We start from the raw sequence: 17,610 nt of genomic DNA on the forward strand, positions 1-17,610 counted from the left end.
TATTAACACCTCCTTAATTTTCTTTTATATTCTTTTATTTGTATTATTTTCCAATTAACTCTGTAAGTCTTATTGACATCGATCGTTGCTTTGCTGACCATTTTTATTTCTGGCTGATCAGATTAAGCCCTCAGAAATCTTGCCTTGGTCATTTAACTAACAATTTCATCAACATGTACATTTATATAGATTAAATACCATATTGATTGGTTCAATGGAAGCTGTGAATTCACGACAAATCCACTAAGTCAATTTGTGTCTATTACTGTCACAACTTTATCGACTAGGATTATTTCCCCTTTTGACATCAGGATTTTTTTCTGCCTTTGAACGAATAAATAATTGATGTAAACCACTGATTCCTCATGTTTTCAAAATTAATCAGGACAATAGCAATACCGAATTGGGACAAGATTACTGCATACTGAAGATATATACTGGTACTATAAGAATGTTCATTGTCCAATCATCTAGTTGTTAAATTTGAAAGGAGATATAAAGACTTACTTATATAAAATTAACTGTTCATAAAGGGGAAATTTTCACAGACAATAAAAAAACTCGCCCCAAATTATTGTTTAAAACTTTTAGCTTCTAACAATGTTTTGATACACTAGACTTTGATTGGTTGATTGTTGCTTGCTTATGTCCTTATGCAATGTGCTTATTCAGTGATTTTCCAACCCTCATTTTGGATCAGAATTTAGGCCCCAACCCCAAAGAGAAATATGCTTTTTTTTTCCAAATTTTCAGCTCTAAAATTCCCAATCTTATATAGACATCGTCGCGAGATTTTGTTGGTGTCGTATCATGGTTTTTTGTTTACAAATCTCTTGAATCTTGTTTGCAATTTATTCCTTCTCAGAATGCAGAATTTTGTACCTAATTTTTCAAAACTTTCTTGGGGGTATGTCCCCAAACCCCCCTAGCAAGTTGCACACGGCTGATCCTGTGTGCCCTCAATATAAACAGACTAATATATTTTCCCCAAAGCCAACATTTCACGAACATTTATTCCCAATTGCATGGGCCCTGGCCCCTTCCCCTAAGCACTAGGAAAGTCACTGTTATTACATATATTTTTTACTATTATTCTGCTCAATTAATGTTCCTTTATTACAATATAAATCCATCTAATACTTACTACTCTTCCTTTTTATTAACAGTTAAGTGTCGTGTTGAATACAAAATAACCTTTCAAAGCCATTCAAATTAAAGACTCAGTATTTTATTAAGCTTTTTGGTTAATTGGTGATTAAATTGTTCATGTTTTTTTTTTAATTGCAGAAGTTCTCAACCAAAAACAAACTCTGTTTGAAAAATGTAAAGGGAAAGAGAAGTATAACAGCTGAAACATTTTGAGATTATGAAGTAGGCAATAGTCTGTACATCCAACAGCAATGACATGTGTTTTAGTATGTTTCAGATTCACTTTTTTTCAATGAATTTTTCCATTTATACTAAATAAAGAAATGCATTTATCAGATAAGTGACATCCATGTTGACCTCTTTCATCTTACATAAAAACATTTTTGGAATAAATGTTTTGAGGTGATATCACCAAATCAGAATAAATATCTAATTAGACGCTCATTAAAATTTATGGAAACTCATTGAGAAATAACTGGGAATGTTTCAAAAAATTTTCACTGTCATCATTTTTCTATTCTAAGCAAACAGGACTGTTGGAATGAAAATATAGACCTGAAATACTACAGATCAGTTAAATGGAGGTATGTAGCTGACTTATTTTCAATACCATGAAGTGACATAATATGTAACACGATGCCAAAAAAAATCTCAAAAACAAAGGTAAAGTACTTACCTAGGAACACTTCAACAAGCTACCATTAATTAGCAGATTTTGTCTGTACAACCAGCTAATTATCAAAATTCCAATATTCTGTAAAAATACAAGAAGCAAAGTGTTAAGGTTATGTGATTAATATCTCTACGATCGATACAAAACCAGTTGAATGTTCACTTTGTGGTATATTCATCTGTTGGGAATTTCCATCTCCGTGTATACAAATCTATAACAATTAAATTTACACTTCATATTAAGCTTCATCTTCTCCGTAATATAAACTTCTGACTTGATTTTCCGATGCTGATATTAGAAATACCAAATGTCTCCCATTTTATAAATCTAATAAGGAAATCACTGGAGAAAAATCTCTTGTCTGATCTTGAAAGTAAGTAGGTCAAATAGTTTGTCATGAGATTGTGTATGTAACTTGAATTTGTTTTTCTTTGATGATGGTATTTGGTTTGAAGATTTGAAGCTTGAAAATAAGCTACAATTTTTTGTTAATTATAGATCATATCCCTAAAATGTCATGTCTGTTTTGTTCCATATCTTTAGTAAATTACTTGCTTTAAGTGTAATCAGAGAAAAAAGTCATGGCTAAAACACATAATGTTCTTTGAGCTCATAATCCATAGGGGTATCCCAAATGTTTTAGCTAAGTTATGTTCAGGTGCCTGAACCTAATTATCATTGGTTGTCTTTTATCCTATTGGTTTTATTCTGTAGTGATTTGGTTTTGATGGCAATCATTTGATAGTCTCTGTTATTTCTTTTAGTACTTTCATAAACTCCTGAGGATTATAAGCTTAACATAATGTATAGTGACTTGCCATTTTGTATAATGACTTGACATAATGTATAGTGACTTGAAATATTGGATAGTGACTTGCCATTTTGTATAATGACTTGACATAATGTATAGTGACTTGAAATATTGGATAGTGACTTGCCATTTTGTATAATGACTTGACATAATGTATAGTGATTTGAAATATTGGATAGTGACTAGCCATTTTGTATAATGACTTGACATAATGTATAGTGACTTGAATTATTGTGTAGTGACTTGACATTTGATAGTGACTTGAGATATTGTATACTGACTTGACATTTGATAGTGACTTGAGATATTGTATAGACTTGACATTTTGTATAGACTTGACATTTTGTATAGACGACATTTTATATAGACTTGACATTTTATATACACTTGACATTTTGTATAGAATTGACATTTTTGAGTGACTTGACATATTGTATAGTGACTTGACATATTGTTTGGTGACTTATGATGACCTTTAAATGTCTTGGATTTGTGTCAATGAGTTAGTAATGCATGAATGACAAATCCTATTTTATCCATATACATGTTATATATTATATAAACCACAGGCCTTGTTCACTTTAATACATTGTGAATTGTTAAAGTTAAGGAAGTGATCTTAGTACAGTAGCTGGTGGTAAAGGGTCATTTTTGTGCAATATTTTTGTAATTTTTATTTCACGTCTTTTCGTTCTTGAAGCTCATTATTCACTGTGTTTCACTATATATATAAGCATTTAGAAAAAGAAAAATTAGCTATTTTTACTTGACGTCTTGAAATGGACATTTTATTTCCCATTCATCTATGCCCATATACTTCATTCACAAACCTCTTATAGTTATCAGATGTAATTGATTTGAGTAGAAGACAAACAAAATAAGATGGTTAAAATTTTGAGTAGAGAGGGTCCGATAGTTTTTAGATTTAATTCCAAACTTTTAAATCTCACATAAAATGAAGCAAACAATCAATTATATTGCTTTTATTAGAGCAGAAATTTTGTTATGGCAGAATTTATTGTTTTATGTAGCATGTTAACTTGCTGATGTAAAAAAAATATTAAAATCCTACCATAAAATTATAGCTGTACAGTACATCCCATTTATAATATACTAAATTTCTGATCAATAGTTTTACCACATGTAACAATAAGATCTTCCACCAAATTAAACTTCCAAAATAACAATAATTCATTAAATATCCCAATTAACTGTTTGTAACCAATATGGCATTTCACATCCTGTTCATTTATTCTCACTGACCCCTGTAACTGACCACTAGCAATGAACAATGGTTTATTGATCACAGTGACCAATACCAACAAACCCCTTCTGGTGCTTGACCACTGGTCAGAAAATTCAGAACAAAAGATCACATTGATTGTAAAAGCAGTAAGAGAATTACAGCCATGTTGATAAAAGGACTTAAAGTAGATCAACTATGTCAACATTGGATCTTTAACATATGATCAATATTCCAAAATATTAAGTACATAAAAATTATATAATGTAATATCATAATCTTCTTTAACTTTTATCAAAAAATTTCAGAAATGGGCATCCTTCAGTTTATTAACTGTTGGTCTATCTTCAAAGAGGCTATTGTCCGAAATGTTTGTAATTCCTGCCTTTGGCCTGTTTAACATGGGTCTATCTATAAAGGTCTTTTTGTTTGGGATGTTTATATTATATTTGCACAATTTAAATCTACTGTCGGCAACTTTAGATAAGTATTTACCAAAATAAATCTATCTAAAACATGAAAGTAAACATTTAATATATCAACAACTTATTCATTATTGATTCAATATTCGCCTTACAGTTTTAGGATTATATTGGGCCTCCACATCTCATTTTTTCTATTCTGTATTTCGAGTCTGTTTTATTTCTGCACTATATTAATTGTCTTCTCAACTGGACATCAAAAACTCTGACAGGAAATATTATTCCAATCTTACTTAAATCTAGGCTCATTGAAACTTGAAGAAAATATCAATTTTGTGAGAAGCCTTTATAAACTGCAGTGAAAATTTTGAGTGGCCTTTGATATTCTATAAATGTCTATAAATATTCCATTTTAATCTTTCGCAAAACAGGGTGAAACCAAACTTTTTTGTTTGATATTTTTAAAATTCCAATAAAATTTCACAGTTCAAACATTTGAATCAAGAGTGGTAATAAACAGATATTACAGAAACCATAACAGTTAGTTGGTAAAATCTGTTCTCCTCAGATCAAAGAGAAATAGGTTTCTTTTAACGTCTCTTACAAAACAATATTTTTGGAAGAATTTTTTTAATTCTATTCAATAATCAGATTATATTGCTATACAAAAATAAAAGGGAAAATGGCTGTATTGAAAGCCAACCTGAGTAAGTATAATAAAAAAATTGTAATGGATAAATCCAGATTACCAATAGCGGAAATTTCCTTAAAAGCCGAATAGAATCATCTCTATAAAATGCATACCAAATGGTTTTTATCTTAAATGCTACTACCAGTTATGACCCAGTATCTGTAAGGCTACAAACATTTAGACATTGGACAAAAACTTTGGTATGGTGAGGGGACTTTTCTGTATATAACAAATAAAGAAGAGGGTCAACAAGTCCTCAAGACATTTGTCTCAGATCAACCATTCAATCATTCTTTTATCATAAAGTTGTAATAAAAAACCTCTTTAGATGCTCTCTCTTTTTAAGTTGCAGATCATATTTTGATGTAACAATAACATATGGATCAGATACAGTCTATTGACCATATATATTTATGATGTCCCATTGACCAGATTTTATGACCAATACATCTGTTTTTGTTTGCAGATTTCCATATAAATCTTCCTTTATGGTCATCGTGGTACTTATAACCATATGGTCATGTATTCAAGGTAAATTGTAATTCTATCATCAATAATACTAACATTGACCAACAAAACAAAAGTACTTCTGACCTTATAGTATCTTACAGAGAATAAAAAAGAAACTATCTGACAAGTAACAACTGTCTTTAAAAGCCAATTTCGTTATTTGAAAATATATCATCATCATTTACAAAGGCTATATTGTTTATGATGGAAGTCACTTCACACTATTAAGACAATTCTTTTTAAAACAATGATAGAAAATTAAAGTTGCTTCCAATAAATCCTTTCAAATTCCATTTCGATAGCACACATTTTGTCAGCATCCAATTGACTATTACGGTGGAACATGGACATGTTGGTTAATTGCAGGGGTGGATCCAAGGTAAAGGGCATAGGGGGAGAAATTGACAGTAATGTTAAAAATAGCTGTGAGTGTAGCAAGTGGAATTTTTATCTATGTTAACAAATTTCAAGTTCACAGTGCCATCTACGTCCCCACCTTCATCCCCACTGATTTGTTTAACTAGTAGGTAACTAGTTTCTTAAATAATTAGGTCATAATCTTGTACAAAAGTCTCCTTAAAAGTCAAATTAGAAAATATCCATCCCCTCAAATTCAGATAAACTTTATGCTGTATTTCATATTTGTTTTTCGATCATTGTTTTGAACATAAATTAAAGGCCGTAGCTTTTTTGTTTGAATTGTTTTACATTTGTCATTTCAGGGCCTTTTATAGCTGACTATGGGGTGTGGGTTTTGCTGATTGTTGAAGGCCATATGGTGACCTATAGTTGTTAACTTCTATGTAATTTGGTCTCTGGTGGAGAGTTGTCTCATTGGCAATCATACCATGTCTTCTTATTTTTATATCTATGCACTATTAATAAGTTAACATAGGTTTTCAAATTTTCCCTGACAGAGGACTAGTTTTCACCTAAGTTAACATACATTTGATGGCCTCAAAGAATCTATTTTGCCAGCATCAGGACAATGAATACAAAAATACCTCTATCCTATTTATAATCACAGCGAGCTGAATTACTATGTGAATCAGGTTATTTATGATGACAATATATACATGTAGGTATGTATGGTATACTTAAATGATCTAATTATACAGAAATTTAAATAACAAAATAGTATAAATAGTATAAATAGCTGATAAATTTAATTCTAAAATGACAATTTAAATTCAAGCCTTTATGTAAACAGCGGACTGTTGGAGTCAAGTCGATAATATTCAGCAAAACCAGGTATACAGACATTTTTGTGGGCTGAGGTGACCATGCTGACAGTTAATATATGTATAAATATATGTATACTTGTACTTTAGACTTCTACCAATCTTTAACAAAGGTATATGGTTGTGGGGAGGGTAAGCTGTTAATGATAGCACACACAAATTATGCAAAATATTACTTTATGATTTTTATAGTTTGTTCATATGTTGTACTGTTACAACACTGTCCCAGAATAGGGGGAGGGTTGGGCACCTACTAACATGTTTAACCCCGCCACATTCTGCATATGCCTGTCCCAAGTCAGGAGCCTGTAAATTCAGTGGTTGTCGTTTGTTGCTGTATATCATATTTGTTTTTCGTTCATTATTTTGTACATGAATCAGGCCATTAGTTTTCTTGTTTGAATTGTTTTACATTTGTCATTTCGGGGCCTTTTGTAGCTGACTATGTGGTATGGGTTTTACTCATTGTTGAAGGCTGTACGGTGACCTATAGTTGTTAATTTCTGTGTCATTTGGTCACTTGTGGAGAGTTGTCTCATTGGCAATCATACCACATCTTCTTATTTTTATATTGACCACTAACCATTGTAAAACAAAAACTTGAGGACAATGTAACTGATTAAATTGTAAAAATGGTAATGGTAGAGTACATGTGCACCGCTTTTAAATTCCTTGAATTGACCTGTTTAGTGATTACTGGTACAAATATTTCTTAAGTCTACCAAAAAATAGTCTAATTTAATCGTTAATTAATTTACAGTAAAATCAAGAGTAAAATACTAAAACAGACAGAGAAGATTTATCCAACGCTTACATCCTTAAACCTTAATAAGTGACAATAACTGTTACAGTTGATATACTTACCTCAGTAACAATAATAACCAAAGTCCTCTTAAAAATATCCACATTTGTGAATCATACTAAAAACTGTTTCTACTGAATTACATTTTAAAGTGCTTCATCGAGGTGTAAAGTTTGTACAACAAAAACTGTAACAACATGTGGTCATAACTCACAATTAGAAATTTCCTATTCAATTCAATGTTTACAAAAACTTGAATGAACTACTCGAAAAATGTCAAATTGGTACCGCCTACTTAAAGACCGTTACAATACCAACAAAATTGTCGATTAAACCCTTATATATCATCAACACGTTCATTGAATCTGAGAAAAATCCTAGATACTATTAGAAAGTGTAAATATGATTTTCTTCTATATCTTCACATCTCAAGTACTTACAAGGATTATTATTTAATGGTTCAAAGACGCAAAAATATTAAAATCAATAATTCACATTTTAAATATTTCTTTGAAATGGTAATCAACAGATCTCAACAGGTGAGGAATATAAGATGAAGAAATGATAATCGATCAAATTTTAATTTCCATTATGGATATGCTCTTTTAACTCTACTGATGTCTGATGGTTGATTTTTTCTGCAACAGAAGGAAGAGATTCTTTTCAATTCAAAACGAAGTCCATACTTTTTATGAGTTTCTTTTGATTTTCTTTTTTTTTTTCAAACAAAATTTCTTTCAGTTTAGAAATATTATAACATGCTGTAAAAAAGACGTGGAAATTGTCATCTTCAAACGGTTGTTTTGAGAAAGATTGCTTTTGTTTGCACTGTATCATAAATTTCTGAGAAATGTATCCCACCTGTCTGATAACTTGTGTGGAATAACTATTACAATACATTTTCTAATTACATTAAGGCATATAAAAGCTATTAACAACTTTAAAAATAGCTGAAACATCTTCAAATTGGGGATTATTCCAATCTGGATTAATGGGGGATAACTCTATTACTTCATCTGCACAAAGCTCAAAGCACAAACTAATCATAATTTTTACATGTAAAAAAAACTATAAAGCTTCCCACAACACAAGCCTATTACAATAATAAAGTCATAATTCTGGATAAAAATACCAAGATGAAATGATTAAATAATAATTCTAAAATGTTAGATGTGTTTTTCTGCCATCACCATATGGCTGTAATGGGACAATAAAAATATAACATTGCCTCTATCTATAATCCATAAGCCTCAGTAAAAAGTCAATTCTATTGTGTCGGCTAGAGGCAATTATAAAAAGTTCTGAAAGCAGACCATTAAGGTATCAATACATCTCTAATAATAATAATGATATTTACAATCACATTGCCTCGATTCAGCTGTAATTTCGCCCCCACATACCGAGAACAAAACAAACAGGTTTTATTGTAGACTTTTCTATTAAATAAACTTTTCCATTATTTATAATCTGTTCTGGGCTGTCAGTATAATTGAATTCTAAACTTTTCTATTATTTACAAATGTTTGCAGGTTTGAGTGAGAAAGAAACCTGAGCTTCATTAATTTTCTATGCAATAATAAAATAATTTAAACACTCTTTGACAAACATGCTACAATCTAAAACAAACAAGTCAGTATACAAATAACAAACCAGGGGGAAAATATGAACAAACACCAGTAGACAAAAAACTACACAGAAAACTAAACATTGAGTAAGAAGACACCCCCCTCCCCCCCCCCCCCCCCCCCCCCCCTAAAAAAAACAACCCAAAAACTAGACAAAGTGATGTAGGAGGAGTTATGTATACCCATAATGGGACGGACGGACGGACAGACAGGGGTAAAACAATAAGCCCCCCCCCAACTTTTAGTTGCAGGGGCATTAAAACTGTTGTGAACTCATGTGCCTCCAGTATAAGGTAAAGCAGTTTCAGGTCCATTTGTGGAGATAGGAAGATGGGAAAGCTTACATTTGTCCTCTGTTAACTTTCTAAGCAATTAGAATTAAGTAATTCCAACCTATTTTGGATTACATGGATCTCATAAAAAAGGGTAAAGCTAAACTGCAATGACAGAATTGACCTCATGCACTGGGACCTATTCTGATATACATTCTGTACTGTAAATTCACTATCATTCATTGAGTACTAATTTCTAATGAATTATACTTCATATAATTTAAGTACCCACAAAATACAATTTTCAAATAGGAATTGTATTCAGAACGTGTTTAAACCTTAAAATCAAGTATTGATAAAAAATATAATTCTTTCTAAAACCACAAAATTTGGTATTGGACACTTGTACAGTACTGGAAATTTCAAGTCCCTCTTATTTTTATGTTGAAAAAGCACTTTTAAAGGTATTTTAACCCAAAATTGGATGTTTCTGTAGAATAATACAAACAGCATTTTCTAAATGACCATAGGTCAATACTCTTCAGGAAGTGCTGACATCTAGATGAAATTTTATCCTCCAATCAGTTATCTTCACCTGCCAATTAATATGTAACGGAAATTAAAAAACATAACGAGAAATATCTCTTTACACAAGCTGTATGTTATGGTTTGAAAAACGATACCAGTAATGACACCTTAAATCAATTTATGAAATGTAGTCTCCCAGTCCGTTGATGGAGACCACCGTCAACAAATTTCTACTCGTTAAACATCAATACCGAGTTCTGATTACAAAAAACAACAAAAATAATTATAAATAAACAACAAAGAATAGCAGAGATATTGACGAGATCTGATAGTGAACAATTAACATAATTAAATTATTCCATGCATCTTATGGTCGTGTGACGGTCATTGTATTACTATAATGTTCCCTTGCTGTGTTCCCAGTGTCAGTGAAAAACCTCATTGAAGTTTGGATTGAATTAGATGAATTAAATAATCAATTAATTTATAGTTTATAAAAATGAGGCTTTAAGCTTAGGCAGTCTAGGCAAAGAAAAGCATTTCTATTATGTATTATTTCACCCGTGAAGTCAGTTGGTTGATGGTTAAATAAAATCCTAGAACATAAATATTCCAAATAATAACAGATGCATTGAAAGTTAAGCATGGACGTACCTAAATAAAACCTTAGGTATTAAAACAGGTTAAAATCAGAGATAACATATCTTTTATTATTTGACAAATTATCTTTTCTATTTACATACTGTAAATTCAGAAATTATTGCGTGCATTTATTATTGCGATTTTGTCATTTTAGACTAAAATGCGATTTTAATTTTTGCGATATTGAGAAAAATCCTGTGTAAATCATATAAAAAATTTCAAAATGCGAATTTAAATTATTGCGATTATAACCCTGTCGCATTTTTCGCAATAATAAAAACATCGCAATAATTTCTGAATTTACAGTATTCTTCAACCACTTGAAAATTAAGAAAGTCTATAATTACCTTATTAGAACACTGAATTCTCTGTTATGATTTTTTTTTTTAGATGACCACGCCTAATACAATCCACACACAGTTCATGTATAATAATGTGGATATTTTACTGAATTATAAATGATTTAATATTTTAAAAATTCTGCATTATTTGATAACTTTTTTTTTTATCAATTATTTTAGGCGTCACATCTTAGCTGTTAAATATAGTTCCATAGAAAACTGTTGCCGAGCCTCAATATAATACCCTATATCTTATGTCTCCCTCTGGGTTATGAATCATTTTTTAATGAAATGAACAGTGATATCCGTGGATTGATATTATACGACAGTTTCATTTCCTCCTCAAATAACACAACGTTTAGATGAAAATGTCGCTGATTATTAGATATGGAACAAAAACTGGTTGAACAACGGGTAAACATGAAAATGTCCTTCAGGCAAACAGCAAAGCCAATACAATCATGTTAAATTATTTCATGACGTGTACAGCACTGCCGTGTTTATATGTCTCACATTATGTAAAACATGTTTGAGACACCTTACAGGAATTACTGCTTCTTATACACCAGGATTAAAATTTTGTATGCTAGACTCACATTTCGTCTACAAAAGTCTCATCAGTGACGCTCGAATCAAAAAAGTTAAAAAGGCCAAAATAAAGTATGAAGTTGAAGTTGAATAAGAATAAGAATAAGAATTTTATTAGTTTAAAATCCAAACAATAGGATTGTTACTAAATAAACAAACCAATACAAAACCAAAACAAAACAGACAAACAGACAGGCATATTAATGACAAAACGATAGACATTAAACAATATAAACATGTAGCATTGAAAAAAAAAAAAAAAAAAAAAATAAAGATTATTAATATTAAGTATTATACTATTTTTGGCAGCATGCCTCCTCTATAAAATTATCAATTCAAATATTATGATTATATCTAACATTATAAGTTAAGCCACCAATCACACACAGTTCATATACTGACATTATAATTGTTTCTCTCATTATACATTTCACTTATATTGTTAACAATGATAAGTAAAATATCACATTCTTCACAAGAAAATATAAAATCAAATTTGTTTTCTTTACTCATTGAATTAAAACTGGGAACAATACTAGAAATTTCATTAAACATTTTGATCCTAGTTTTATTAATTTCTGTACATGTTATGATAAAATGGTATTCATCTTCCACCTCTTTATGGCATAATGGACATATTCTATTTTCCAAGGCTGTTTTGTTGTATCTACCGTGTTCAACAGCCAGCATACTATTACTTATTCTTATTTTGGCATAATTTTTTGTAACATTTTTATCTAAATTCAATAAAAGGTACTTTTCTAGTTCATACTTTACTTTAAATTTTCTGTAGGTTCTTAGTTTATTTCCATTTATTGAATTATCATCATTAAAGAGACAATTTTTCCAAAATATAATGTAATTTTCATTGAGCTTCTTCACGAGGGCATAAAGTAATCGTTTTTTAGAAAAGGTACATTGATTTTCCCAAACATGAGTGAAATTCAATTTTGATAGTAGCATTTTAATTTTTGAAGCAAATCCATCATTTAACTGCTTGTTAACTTTATAAACATTATATAATAAAGACTCATTTTCATTTGAATTTAAAATATGTAACCAAAATCCTACAGAAGACTTAAGGGCCTGTATACCAATAGGGTACATTCCCAATTCAGCTAATACAGCTGTATTTACTGCCTTTGAATTAACATTAAGAAGACTTTTCGCAAATTTGATCTGGAGTTTTACTGATTCCATTGATAAGTATTGAGATTCAAGAGTTTTGTTGTTCTTCACAATATTTAGTGACCATATCTCACTACAATACAATAATATTGGACTAACACAAGAATTAAAAAGTTTCATATGGGAAAAAACATCCATCTTATCTGAGTAAAGGATTTTTTTAATACAAAACAATGCCTTTGAAGCTTTTTTACAGAGGAGATTTACAGCATTAGTGAAAATTCCTGATGGCTTGAATAGTATACCTAAATATTTATATTCTGTGCAGCATTCGATTACTTCATTTTTCAATACAAACTTGTCTTTAGTAAGTTTTTTACCACTTTTATTAAATATCATTGTTTTCGTCTTGTCAAGATTGACAGTCAAGTTCCATTTTTCACAATAAGTGTTTAACTTGTTTAGACAATTTTGTAAACCTTCTGAAGATTCTGATATTAATACTAAGTCATCAGCATATAAGTTGAAGAGCATCGAGGACACCAAATACCAAAAGGTTTTGCCAAATACAGTTAAGGTTATCTATTTCTGGGGTTGAAATCCTTAATATTTCGAAAAATTTGAAGTTTTGTAAACATCTGTAACCTTGATCGACTTGTAAGATTTTTAATTATTAGACATTTAGAAATTTTTGCTTAAAATTAGTTATTAATAAGATGAACTGGATAATATCCTGATTCTAAGCCAATCATAAGTTTAGACTGTTGGTTGCTTATCAATACCAGCAACAAATATTTCATGCAGATTAGGTACTGTATATGATAATAGGATCAAATATTATACACTTGTATAGCTTCAAATATGAAACCACATTATCTAGTAACTCACAGTTAAACTGCCCATTAAATAGTTTGCTGCAATGTTAAAAACATTAGTGTCCATAGAATTTTACTGATTAGGTTATATCATGAACATATAAATAAAAGGAGATGTGGGGTTAATACATGTAAAAGAGACAGCAACCCAACAGCAAAAAAACTTCAAATGACATAAAAAAAGAGCAACATTTTACTGTCTTTAAGCTTTATATTGTCCAAAGTCTAAAATAGTTGTAAACATTTAACAGAAACATTATTAAAAGATCAGTCATTTACAACCAACACTCCAAATAACGAAAAACAGCTAGATATGACAGACAACAACTACTGACAAGGTTCCTGACTTTGAACAGGCAAATGAAAACATTGCAGGGTGAAAATAGTTTTTAAAATCTCATGAACAGGCAAATGAAAACATTGCAGGGTGAAAATAGTTTTTTAGAGATCTCATGAACAGGCAAATGAAAACATTGCAGGGTGAAAATAGTTTTTAGAGATCTCATGAACAGGCAAATGAAAACATTGCAGGGTGAAAATAGTTTTTTAGAGATCTCATGAACAGGCAAATGAAAACATTGCAGGGTGAAAATAGTTTTTTTAGAGATCTCATGAACAGGCAAATGAAAACATTGCAGGGTGAAAATAGTTTTTAGAGATCTCATGAACAGGCAAATGAAAACATTGCAGGGTGAAAATAGTTTAATAGAGATCTCATGAACAGGCAAATGAAAACATTGCAGGGTGAAAATAGTTTTTAGAGATCTCATGAACAGGCAAATGAAAACATTGCAGGGTGAAAATAGTTTTTTAGAGATCTCATGAACAGGCAAATGAAAACATGGTAGGGTGAAACTAGTTTTTTAGAGATCTCATGAACAGGCAAATAAAAACCTGGCAGGGTGAAACTAGTTTTTTAGAGATCTCTAACCTCCAACTTTAAAATCTTGATCAGACTGGATTAACAAAAGGTACATTAAAGAACAAACAATCAAACACAGTACACAAAATTATGAATAACTCAAAAATGAACGGTAAAATACATAACACACACACAAAATATCAAATAACAAATTATACTGTATTACAGAGAACTTGCAGTACCTGAAAGCAAGCATTATATAATTAACCTGCTTATAAGAAATCATGCAGTAATACACTCACTATCTAAGTTGCTGTACTTTATAGATTTAACATAGCAACTTCATAAACTTAACTGGAAGACACGTCATCAATTAATATGACTTTTCTTTATCCAACACGTACACCAAAATTTTATTTCAACATAACCAATGGAAAATACTGTATTATATTTAAATAAGGTATAAATTAATTAGAATATTTATTTTTAAGGTAAAAGATCGTTTTTTGTACTTATTATATATTTTTTTTTATTATAATGAACCCATTAGAACTGCACTATTAGAGTACTCAGGTACATCTGAGTTATGCCAAATCAGCAATAAAAAGAACAAATGTACTTCAGTTTGAAAAGCAACCTCCTACAAACTGTCAGATATTTCACACTAAAAATGTCTAAATTCAATTATACTCAGTCTTACTAACAAATGATAGAAAACAGATCAAGAATTTCCATTACTTAAAATGTTCTGATCATCAATTCCGTTATTCTCACCCTTTCTCCATGAATCTGTCAGGTTGACTTAATCTTTAGTCCTTAAAGTATTTTTCCAATGACAATAAAATTCTTCAATAGAAAAAATATGGTTGAAATTACATTTAGAAACAGGAATAAAAATAACATTACAGAAATTTATTTTGATTAAACGAAGATGAGGCTAGAGTTACCAAGACAAACCAGACATCTTGATGACTTCCAATCTACCACGCTCGAAAAGAGGAAATAATGTCATTTTCCATGACTTCTTAATAGAAAGACGATGATAAATCATCGCCTTGGCATCAGGGTGAATTCAATTTTTTTTAACACAAATTCATTTCAATTCTCCAAATGGTGATTTTTAATAGTCGAACAGCATACACAAACATGATGCTGTCACGCGCTAGAAGACAAATGGATCCACTACCTAATTTACATAAAATTAATTTGTGATACAGAAGAATACAATTGTTTCATCTGCTACTGAGTCGTAAAAATAAAAAAAAATTTAACAGTTTTCATAAAATTTTAATGTGATTCCCCTTTAAATTTGCATGAATTTGCAAAAATCAATAGAGATCATTGGAGGCTAAATTGAATCTCAAATGTTCTGTCTACCAACTTGCAGTTTAATGTTTCCAAGGGTAAATTTCAATTTTTCTTTTCAATAAACTTAAAATGCAGATGTTATTTGTTCAATTTCTTTTATGAGTTTATTCAAATATTGTGCCATATTGATTTGATTTTGATTTTTGGTGTTTTAATGCCACTTTTAAGCACCGCTTTTGGGCTATTTCGTGGCGGCCAGTTTTTATAAGGGGAGGAAGCCGGAGTGCCCGGAGAAAACCACCGACCTTCGATAGGAAAACTGACAATCCTAGTCAATTAAGATTGGAGTCGAGTGCACCCGCACGAACGGGGTTCGAACTCACAACCTCATTGTTGACTGGCTAGTGATTACAGTAGTAACTACTTTACTTAGACCACTCGGCCACCGAGGCCCCTTGTGCCATATTGAAAATAGCCATTGAAAAGCTCACATGCATGACAGTCCAATGTATTTGTTATGGGATTAACATGCACGTTATTTGAACGATTGTTTTATGAAATGGTACCCAGGTATGCTCTGACTTTGATGAATAAAAAAACCTATAAACATTAATAAATAATTAAAAGTAAAAATACTCTGGCTTTATTTATTTTGGTGAGGACCAATTTTAAGTGGATTTGGGAACAATTGAATTTTTCGAGTTTCTTTGAGTGCATTTGTTTCTAACCCGACATTCTGCCATCAATGACTATCGTTTAGTAGACGTTAAGCTGCTAGAAACAAATACATCGTTTAATGACCTTTATCTACCCCGCATAGTGAGACAAAAATAGATTACATACACGCACTGTAAACAAACAGGTAAAAGTGCGGGAAATGAATGACTAGGACTTTACGAAAACAACACATGCTCGTAATTAGTTTAACGACAGATGCAGAAATAAATGCATCGTTTATACGTCTCAGCAATAATCGATCAACAACTAAGTGACTATTTTGCACGTACATCGTTTATGTGAACAATATCAATTTGACCAAAAAATGTAAGAAACAAATGAATTAAACGACTACGCGCATAATGGTTTACATCGTTTGGGTTAGAAACATTAATGCGCTCTTCATTTTGTGGTCATACAAGCTGATTCTGTAAACTACTTAAATTTGTTTTCACTTCTACCCACGAAATCTTTGAAAATTAGCCGAACAATTATGAAACCTCAGTATAAGTCCATTACAAAAGATAATCACAAATTTCCCTAATAAGTCTAAACTTTTGTAATTATAAACCTAAGTATTTGAATTTAAAAAATAAAATTAACCAAATAAGTGGTCTGCTTCTTTATGCATTACATAATAAAATAAACATCACCACTTATGAATTTCAATCACCATTTTATATTCAATAATATTTCAATGTCTTTTTAAGTACCCTCTATGAAATTCTGAATATGTTATTGTCCTTCAAACATGACTCTTCAGTTTTAAATTTCTATATTCAATTCATAAAATTTGTCAATTCATTATCCATTATAAGAAATTATAATTCTAAAATAGATCTGACATTATAAGGGCTAATAATTATTGAAACTGTATACAAAATTGCAACCTAATTTTGCCCAATTACTTGTCAACATATTGGGATTCTCCATGGTTCTGAATGTATTCCCATACCACTCAGGCTGATTGACGTCCAAATTAACAAAATCACAAATGTCAAACGATTCCCTGATAAAAAACAATGTTTTGCATAAAAAGATTCAACGTCTTGAAATTTTTAAATTCCCAATAGTGGCAATAAAAATTGTTGTCCTTTGTTTACAATTTGTCCCGTACAACAGACATTAAATCCTGACGACAGACAAGTAATCGGTTGTCGTGATGTGTCCCCTTACAATCAG

The 17,610-nt window shown here is 30.7% G+C and overlaps 1 protein-coding gene across 2 annotated transcripts in view; it reads right to left on the minus strand.

Moving 5' to 3' along the window:
- The window catches only part of LOC127716125 (teneurin-m-like), a 210,057-nt gene that overhangs the window by 173,255 nt on the left and 19,192 nt on the right, over window positions 1–17,610 (minus strand). For both annotated transcript variants that reach the window (XM_052222208.1, XM_052222211.1), the window contains exon 2: window positions 1,826–1,903. The gene's annotated coding sequence lies outside the window, so the exon portion shown is untranslated. The remainder of the gene's footprint in view (window positions 1–1,825; window positions 1,904–17,610) is intronic.

This window comes from Mytilus californianus, unplaced genomic scaffold (assembly GCF_021869535.1).
Source record: "Mytilus californianus isolate M0D057914Y unplaced genomic scaffold, xbMytCali1.0.p SCAF_9, whole genome shotgun sequence".
Taxonomy (NCBI): domain Eukaryota; kingdom Metazoa; phylum Mollusca; class Bivalvia; order Mytilida; family Mytilidae; genus Mytilus; species Mytilus californianus.